The following is a 10,340-nucleotide window of genomic DNA, read 5'->3' on the forward strand; positions in this document are numbered from 1 at the left end:
CTTGGAGGCAAGGATTCTGGGGCTTCGTCTGACATACTTTGGACATGTTGTAAGGAGAGACAGGTCTTTAGAGAGGGACATCATGCTGGGTAGATTAGAGGGACAGCGCAGTAGGGGAAGACTCTCTATGAGGTAGATTGATTCAGTGACTGGGGTAATCGGGATGGGTTCGTCAGAGGCAATGAGATTGGCACAGGATAGAGCACGGTTTAGGGCTGTTGTACATAGGGTCGCTATGAGTCGCCAACGGCTCGACGGCACATAACAACAACAACAACAACAATATTGTTGCTAGCATTCTTCATTTACTCTGGCTATGAGTACTGGTTATGAGTTCCCTCATGTTTGGTTAAGCTGTTTCCTACTTAAGCAGTCCTATGAATGCATTAAGTCATTGGAAAAAAATGACTAAAAAACAAAAAGAACTATAGTAGTATATAGTCCATATCAGGTTGCACTGATGACCCCAAATCACATTCATATCCACCTTGCTGCTCCACAAAAAATGATGGACCGTCCCCTCCGACTGTGCCTTACTGAGATGTGTCCTAAGAATGAGCATGTAGAATTGTTGGGTTTGTGTTGGTTTTTGCTTTGCTTTCATGTCTGTGACCCTTGTCAACCAGGAAACGACTGCCAACAGAAAAGTTAGTATTCTCACCCACCAGCTACTCTGCAGAAGGTTCTGCACCAAGCTGCTATAAAACAGGATGGCATCAGAGTTGAGGGAAAGCAGAGAAGGAGGGGAGGAATGATGTCTCCTGCATCGAAACAGATGAGGAAGACAGTGAATGAATGGAATTCCAAAATCTCTGTAGATGTTCATTGAAATGGAAAATAAACAACCTAAATTTAAAAAAACAAAAAATGAATGGATAGAGAAGCTGTGGTATATTCACACAACGGAATACTATGCTGCATTGAAAAATAAGGAACTCATGCAACATTATTCAACATGGATGACCCTGGAGGATATTATGCTGAGTGAGGTATCTCAGTCATGAAAGGACAAACATTGCATAGTGCCACTGCTGTAGAATGGGACTGACATCAGGGTTGGGGTAAGAATGAGAAAAACTGGATAAATTATGTATACTGCATTGAAGCAGATGAGGGAGAGAACAGCTTAAAAGCGATGTATTCTAGGGTATTATGATTATCACAAGAGTCTTGAATGAAGGTTGCAGAGTGTAGTGTACCTGGGATGGGGGTGCGGGGGCACGGAGGGATTGTATACAAATAAAGGAATTTTTCTTTTATTTTTCAAATAGAAGAGCGAACTGGTGGGGGGAGGGTCAGGGAGAAAAGTTCAACAGCGAATGAATGGAAATCCAAAATCTCTGTAAATGTTCATTGAAATTAATAATAATAATAAATTTAAAAAATAAGGGGAAAAAAGGGATATGTGATTAGGTATTATTGCCATGACAGGAGTCCAGAACGAAGGCTGCATAGTGGAGTAGACTTGGGGGAGGGATTACATAACAATGAAAGAGTTTTTCTTTTTAAGAAGAATGAATTGGGGGGTGGGGGGCAGGGAGAAAAGTGAAATAATGAATGACTGGAAACCCTAAGTCTCTGTAAACTTTCATTAAAAACAATAAAATTTATAAAAGAAAAACCAAACAATAAAGAAAATTTTAGAAGAAAAAACAACCAAAAAAAAAAACACAGACAACAACAACACATCAATCGAAAAAGTGTAATCAGAATGTTTTTTAGAGGCAACAATGATGAAACTTTGTCTCATACATTTTGGGTATGTTGTAAGCCCTTGGGAAAAGACATGGTGAGAAAGATGGACAGGCAGAAAAACAGAGGAAGAGGCAACCTAGCTGCTTTGACACAGTGACTGCAGCAATGGGCTTGAGATTGTAGGGAAGACATACGATATGACAAGGATCTTATCTGATGTTCATAGAATTGCTATGAGTCAAGCCAAAGGTGGGGGACTTTTAATCCATGGACCTCGGGCCTGTCATTCATTGTTTTTGTTCAGACATTCCTCTAGGTCGTATAGCCCTGGTGTACAAGTTGCTGTACCGCAGTCACTTGTGGTTGCTGTGAAGTTGAACACTGTGACACAGATGTGTCAAATGCATTAATGGCTGGTTACCCAATGCAAACAGAGAGTGGGGTGGAGCTCCCCAATTAAAACAAACTTGGAAGGAGGAGTGGCATCCACTTCCATAATAGCTTGCCTCCGGAAACCCTGTGAACCTGGAGGGAGGATGAAAGTCACACAAGCGTCAAGGACTCTCCTTCATAGGGTTGGTATGCGACTTGATGGCACTTAATAACAACAACAACATAGCTCGAGAGAAATTTGCTATTGTTGTTAGGTGTTGTCAAGTACAACTCATAGTGACTCTATGAACAACAGATCTGAGCTCTGTCCTATCCTGTGCCATCCTCACACTCCCAGATACACTAGATCCCATGGAGGCAGTCACTGCATCAACCCACCTGGTTCAGGGTCATCTTCTCCTTCACAGACCCTCCATTGTTCCAGCATCGTATCCCTTTCCAAGAAACAGCCCCTCCTAGCAACATGTCCAAAGTATTAGTAATAGCAAAAATATTAGTGAGGCAGAATTACTGTGGGACATATTTTGAGTCAATCTATTTTGAGATATTAAGCAGGGAGCACTGATGGTAAGAAGCTGTGCTGCAAAAACTAATCTATCAGCTGCTCCATGGGAGAAGGGGGGGCAACCTCCTTTAGTGCTATTAATTGTCTCTGAAAACCCACTGGAGGGTCATCTATGGGTCGGTTCCTAGTCGACAGTATGCAACAACAACAAAGACATTAAACAAGCCAGCTTAAGAGAGATAGGGTTAACATGATGCCAAAACATATGACCGCAACAACATCAGGAAACAAAGGCCGGAAAAAGATCTTTCCTCTAGAGTTGCACCTGATCTGAATTCTGACCTGTAACCTTGCAATCTGTGAGAAAACAAAGCCACTTTCTGCAACTATTTCCACTATAGCTTCATTATGTAACTAAAGCAGTCAGTGATGCACTATTGTTGCTTTGTTACCAGCCCAGATTCCCTATTTGCAGAAATAATAAAACAGATCATAGATGTTGAAGTTTGGCTTACAGGCAAATATGCATATGCACTGTCAACCCAAAGGCAGACAGTTTGAATCCATTCAGGGGAAAGATGAAACAGCCTTCTCCTTTGCAGTATGTGGTTGTTGATTGCTGTCGAGTCGAGCATGACTCAGAGCGACCCTATGAACAGTTCTGAAGCAGTTCTACAACTATAGTTGTTGTTGTTATGTGCTGTCAAGTCACTTGCAACTCATAGCGAACCTATGTACAACAGCCCTAAACTCTCCTCTGTCCTGTGACAATTGCACTGTCTCAGACACACCCATCCCGATTACCCCAGTCATTGAATCAATCCACATCATAGAGGGCCTTCCCCTCCTGTTCTGTCCCTCCACCCTCCCAAGCGTGACATCCCTCTCCAAGGACCGGTCTCTCCTTACAACATGCCCAAAGTATGTCAAATGAAGCCCTAAAATCCTTGCCTCTAAGGAGCTGCCCGATTTAACCCTCTCCAGGATGAATCTGTTTTCCTAGCAGTCCATGGTACCCTCAATGCTCTTCTCCAGCACCACAGCTCAAAGGCATCAATTCTCCTTCTATCCTCCTTAGTCATTGTCCAACTCTCTGATGAATAACAAGTGATAGCAAAGACCATGGCCTGTATCAGATGCACCTTAGTCTCCAGAGAGACACCATTGCTCTTCAGTACTTTGGAGAAGTCCCTAACAGCAGACTTTCCCATGGCAATATGTCTTTTAATTTCCTGGCTGCTGGTGCCAAAAGTGTTGACTGTGGAGCCGAGCAAACTGAAGCTTTCTCAAAACTCACTGTCTTTACAGTGGCATGTTGTTTGTGAAGTGGATGCCACTCCTGCTCTGAAAACTCTCTGAAGGTTATGAGTCTGTCCTGAATCAACAGCACATGACAATAACGACAACCAGTGTATGTTATTTTTTTTTCCCCATGGTGTAGCTGTGTATTATCTGGTTAAATCCCTGATGTGCTAATACTGTTGTTTTTAGAGGGGTATTCTTGGCCCTTAACTTTAACGAATATTTAGCGATGTGAGGGAGAGGGCAGAGTTGCCTCTCTTTTTTGTTGCTAGGTGGAATCCTCTCAAAATGCACCAGGCAGTCCCCACAAGAAATAATTGCCAATAATTCTGTTCTACAGTTGAGAAATTCTACTAGTTTCTATTTATACCCAACCCAAAAGTGATAAATTAAGAAAGAAGAACGTGGAGCTGTAATTAACATCTAGGAAAATGAGTTTCAAGTGCATGATTCATAAAAGGTTTTCGTAATTTTTCTTCCTCAACAGTAAGCCCACGTGTATTATTTATGAATTTTGCTAGAATATCATTTACACACAGTAAAATGCAAACACTTTAAGCATACAGATCAGGAAATTTGACAAAATGTATATAACCCAACATATCTGGACTCTAGTGAAAATTTAACATTTTCATTCATTCAAAAATATCCTCCAGTTCTGCAATTGATAAATATCCCTTTACTGCTCATCCACTGTTAACCAAACCTTTTACTTCAGTAGTCATAGATAAGTCTTATTTTTTAAACATTTATATTAACTGAAATGTACAGAATATGCTCTTAAATCTCACTTCTTTAGTTTGTGGTCTTGTTCTATCAAATGAGAACCAACTCATTGCTGACCCTCCAGTGGGTTTTCCGAAACAACCAATCGCTTGGGAAGAGATTGTCCATCTGTCTCCTGAGGGACACCTGATGGTTTTGAACCTCATAACTTTAAGATTGCAGCACAACTACTTACCATTAAATCACGAGACTTCCCTAGCATATATTTGTGATTCCTTCATGTTGTTTCATTTAAGAGTAGTTTATATCAACAACAACAAAATTGTTGCTATAGAATTGATTTACAGTCATGACATAAACATTTGTCAGCGTCGTATTGCATAAGGTTTTCAAGCTATCATCTTTGCGAATTATTAAATCTTTCTTCCTTTTAGTGTTATTATCTGTCATCTAGTCAACTACCACTCATAGCAACTCTATGTACAACATCTCTGAACCTCTGAGCTATCGACACAATATCGACAAGCTCAAACTCATTGTTGCAGTCATTATCAATACATCTAGTTGAGAGTCTCCCCGTCTTTCTCGGACCCTCTTTTTTTACCAGCAGGTCTTTGATAAGAACTAGCCCTTCCCAACAACTTGTCGCAAGTATGATAAAAATTTCACCATTCTTGCCTCTAAGAAGCACCTTGGTGGGGCTTCCTCCAAAACAGTCTTATTTTTTTGGTAGTCTGTGGGATATTAAGTATTTTTCTTCAATACTAACTATAATTCAAACGCATTAACTCTTCTTCCCACATCCTTATCCATTGTCCATATGGGGTGCATATGAAGCAATTGAAAATACTATACTTTGGATCTGACACACCTTCACCTTTAAACCTGGTACTTTAAAACTTTGGAAAATGTCTTGACAGCAGATTTCCCCAAGGCAACCTTTCTTTTAGCTTTTTGATTATCAATCTTAGTAAAAGGAAGTCATTGATAAGTTCAGTCTTTTCTCCATATATCATGAGATTTTGTCTCTTTGGCCAATAGTGAGGATTTCCGTGTTCCTATGACATGTAGTCAAACTGTTAAATGGAAGGTAATCCTTGAGTTCAAATCATGTGCGTTGCCCAACTTTATCACTAGTTTACTATTCATTTTGCTGTTGCTCTTGAGGGAGCCCTGGTGGCCTAGTGGCAATAAGCTGCACTGCAATCCTGAAGACATGTAGTTCGAGGCCACCAGCTACTCCACAGGAGAAGGGTGGGCAATCGTGCTGTCGAGTTGATTACAACTCACAGTGACTATATGAACAACAAATGGGAGCCTCTCCATATCCTTTTCCCCACGCTCAAGCCCCTGTCACCATCTCCTTCAGTGACCCCCCACCTTTCCCAGCCTGGTGTCTCTTCCCAAGGACTGTCCACTCCTGATAACATGCTCACAGTATGTGAGCTGAAATGTTACCAGCCTTGCCTCTAAGAAGCACCCTACTGCCCCCAAGACAGATTTGTTTGTCCTTTGGCAGTCATAAAATATTCAGTCCTCAGCCAAGCTCTGGTGGCCTAGTGGTAAGAAGCTGTGCTGCAATCTCAGAGATGCATGGTTCGAATCCACCAGACGCTCTGCTGGAGAAGGAGGAACAGTCTCTTCCTGAACCAGTCAGATCTGATTTGACTGTACACACACACACACACACACACACAAATAATGAAATAAAATAAAATTTAAAAAAATTATTCAGTCCTGCTTGTCAACACCACAATGCAAAGGCATTGATTCTACTTTGAACTTTCATATTCATTGTCCAACTTTCATATGTCTTAAAAGAATTGAAAATACCATGGCTTGGATTAAGCACACCTTAGTCTTTAAACTGAAAAACTGGTTCTTTATCATTTTGAAGAGATCCTTGACCTCTTATATTGGATTTTTCTCCAATGCAATATGTTTCTTGATTTCTTGACTGCTGCTATCATGAATTTTGACTGGATATCCAAACCAAAAATCCTTGCTACCTTCAGTCTTTTCTCTGCTTGACATGGTGTTAGTTATTGATACAATGGTGAGGATGTTTTTCTTGATATTGAGATATAATCCATATTGAAGGATATGTTGTTGCAGTTATGAGCCATCGAGTTGCCTGAGACTCATAATGACCCTATGAACAACAGTTCTGAATCTTAATATGTCCTGTGCCAGTCTCACTATCCCCATAGCCCCAGTTACTCTTCTGGGGTCTTCCTCTCCTGCGCTGGCCCCCCACCCTTCTGAGCATGATGTCCTTCTCCAAATACTGATCCTTCCTGGCCACGTGCCCAAAGTATATGAGATGGAGCTTTGAAATCTTTGCCTCCAAGGAGAAACTTTCTCCAAGGAGAAACAGACATATTTGTTCTCTTGCTGGTTCATGGTATGTGCAATAGTCTTCTCTAGCCACACAAGTCAAGACATCAATTCTTCTTCTGTAATCCTTAGTCATTGTCCAGATCTCTGATGCATAGCAAGTAATTGTAAAGACCATGGCCTTGATCGGATACACTTTAGTCTCTAGATTGACACTCATGCTTATCAGTTTTCCAGAGAGGTCCCTGACAGCAGATTTTCCCAATGTAATTTGTCTTTTGATTTACTGATTGTTGGTACTAATAATGTTGATTGTGGCTCCAAACAAGCTGACATTTTTAACAACCACCTCAGTCTATTCTCCATCTATCATGGTGCTTCCAATTGGCTCAGTGGTGAGAATCTTTGAATTCTTGATGTTGAGCTTCGATCCATATTGAAGACTACAGTCCTCGACCTTCTGCAGCAAATGCATCAAGTCCTCTTCAGTTTCAGCAAGCAAGGTTGTGTCACCTGCATAATGTAGGTTGTTAAAGAGTCTTTCTCCAATCCTGATGCTACATTCCTTTTTTTAACTTTTTTATTATTATTAATTTTAATGAAAGTTTCCACTTTGGATTTCCATTCATTCATTGTTGCACGTTTGTCCCTGTCCATCTCTCCCCGACAGTTCACTCTTCTCTTGAAAAGTAAAAGAAAAATTATTTCATTGTTATACAATCCCTCCCCCCAAGTCTACTCCACCATGCAGCCTTTGTTTAGGACTCCCGTCATGACAATAATACCTAATCATATATCCCTTTTAAACAGTTCTCTCCCTCATCTGTTTCATGCAGTATACATAATTTATCCTATTTTCTCAGTCTTCCTCCAACACCGATATCAGTCCCATTTTACAGTAGTGGTACTATAAAGTATTTGTCCTTTTGCGGCTGAGATATTTTACTCAGCATAATGTCCTCCAGGATCACCCATTTTGAATAATATTTTATCAGTGCCTTGTTTTTCAATGCAGTGTAGTATTCCACTGTGTAAATACACCAGAGCTTCTCTATCCATTCATTTGTTGATGGACTCTTTGTATGACTTTGGATAATATTCTATCACTGACAGTATTATGTCAGGATTGATCGTGATATATTCTTTTGACCATGAATGTATCACTATTACACTTCCATTTCTCATTAAAAATGTTTATATGATTTTTGATACAAAATGACAAATCCCAGTACATCTCAGATAATTAATGCCTAGAATGTAAAAATTTATGCACATCATTTTATTTTTGCCAAATCCCAATCTTCTTAGAATTATATTTTCTACATTCTGTGTTCTAGTTACTATTGGATGTTAAGCTGTTTCTCATCATTTTTCTCATGTCTCACATCCTACAGGTATCATCTACCAGCACTATATCCAACAATACTCCTCTATCAGTCACGGGATTTTTAAAGCCCTGTTATCTAAAAAGTAAATTACATGCCCTGCTAGTTTTAGTCTGGAGACTTTGCTTAAACCTGTTTTCCATGGGTAACCCTGCTTGTGTTTGAAACACTAGTGCCATAGCTTCCCATATCAATTCAATATCACACACAGTCATCACGGTACAGGCAACAGACAGACAAGTGCTGTATCCATAAGAGCAAAGAGTAAAATAATCAAGAATATCAATATAACAAAACAGACATGTATGCTGTGGGAAAAAGAAATTGGGCTGTCTGGCCTGGAACAGTGTATATGCCAGTCCAGCAAAAGACTATTGGAATTGGAGTGTCTAATCAGGTCAGAGTTTCTGTTCATCTGAGGTTCCACTCTGTGAGTCAGGTCATGGGTTATTAATTCCTGAGGATTATTTCCCCTGATGGGATATGCCAGAGTTTGTTTATTCATTTACCTATTGATTAACATTTCATTTCCTTTTCACTTGAGATAGTTATAAATAAAGCTGCTCTGAATATCTTCGCGCAAATCTTCTGCTGATGTATATTTTTACTTCTTTGAGTAAATAATTTGGAAAGGGAGTTCTGGAACATATGTTAAGTAGATACTTAATTTTGTAAGGAACTGTCACACTGTTTTCTCTAACAGCTGAGGATTTTACACTCCCTGTAGCAAGGTCTGAAAACCTCACAGTCTCGGTTACACTTGACATTATCACACTTTAAATTTTAGCAACTTTACTGTGTGGTGAATATTTCATAACATTGTTTTAATTACATTTCTGTGATTACTAGAGATATTGTGCATCCATTCATATATTTATTGAGCATTTTAATTTTCTGTCATGAAGCATCTATTCTGATTTTAAGTGGATTTTTGTTTCTCCTTACGTTGTAAGAGTTGTCTATGTATTTCAGTGTATCCTGTATATTTTCTTCCAGTAAGAAGGTTACATTTTTTTAATTTTTCGGAATAATTTCTTAATACTTTCAAGAGCAGACTTTTTAAAAAGGATCCAATCTTGCAATTAAAAAAAAATTTTACTATTTTCTGTATCCTTCATTCTGATTCTTATATTAAATCTTTGCCTGCCTCAAAATTTGTGAAGATTTTTTTTCCTGTGTTTTCATCTAGAAGATGTACAGATTTACTTTTTATGTTTTGGTATGTAACCCACATGAATTATGACTTTTCTAAGTAGTAAAAAAGAGATTGAGGTCTATGTTTTTTATATCTAAAAATGTACATATGTTTGTTAAAACACTGTCTTTTTCTCACCTTGGCAACTTTATTGAAGAAAAGTTGATTATATGTGTGTGGATCTATTTGAGGACCTCATTTTGTCATGCTGATTAACCTAATGATATATTGTCAATTGATACCCTATCAGTCCCTGGGGCCTTATATTTTCACAAGGCCTTTGGTCTAGCTTCAACTTTTTCCTTCATTGTCATTATCTCTCATTCATGTGTTGTTGTTATGTGCCGTTGAGTTGCTTGTGACTCATAGCAACCCTATGCACAACAGCCCTAAACACTGCTCTATCCTGTGCCAATTGCGCTGCCTCTGACACATTCATCCTGATTACCCCAGTAACTGAATCAATCCACCTCATAGAGAGTCATCCCCTCCTGCACTGTCCCTCCACCCTCCCAAGCATGATGTCCCTCTCCAAGGACCTACCCCTCCTTACAACATGTCCAAAGTATGTCAGACAAAGCCCCAGAATCCTCGCCTCCAAGGAGTAGCTTGGTTTAATCCTCTCTACAATGAATCTGTTTGTTTTCTTGGCAGTCCATGGTACATTCAATACTCTTCTCCAGCACCACAGCTCAAAGACATAGTTTCTCCTTCTATCCTCCTTAGTCATTGTCCAACTCTCTGATGCATAACAAGTGATTGCAAAGACCATGGCCTGTATCAGATGCACCTTAGTCTCCAG

The 10,340-nt window shown here is 39.6% G+C and overlaps 1 protein-coding gene across 1 annotated transcript in view; it reads left to right on the plus strand.

Annotated features, from left to right (window-relative positions):
- Positions 1-10,340, plus strand: part of LOC102868388 (cholinesterase-like) — a 109,553-nt gene that overhangs the window by 10,994 nt on the left and 88,219 nt on the right. The gene's annotated exons all lie outside the window — the stretch shown is intronic.

This window comes from Elephantulus edwardii, unplaced genomic scaffold (assembly GCF_000299155.1).
Source record: "Elephantulus edwardii isolate Elephantulus edwardi_28Jun2011 unplaced genomic scaffold, EleEdw1.0 scaffold00088, whole genome shotgun sequence".
NCBI lineage: Eukaryota > Metazoa > Chordata > Mammalia > Macroscelidea > Macroscelididae > Elephantulus > Elephantulus edwardii.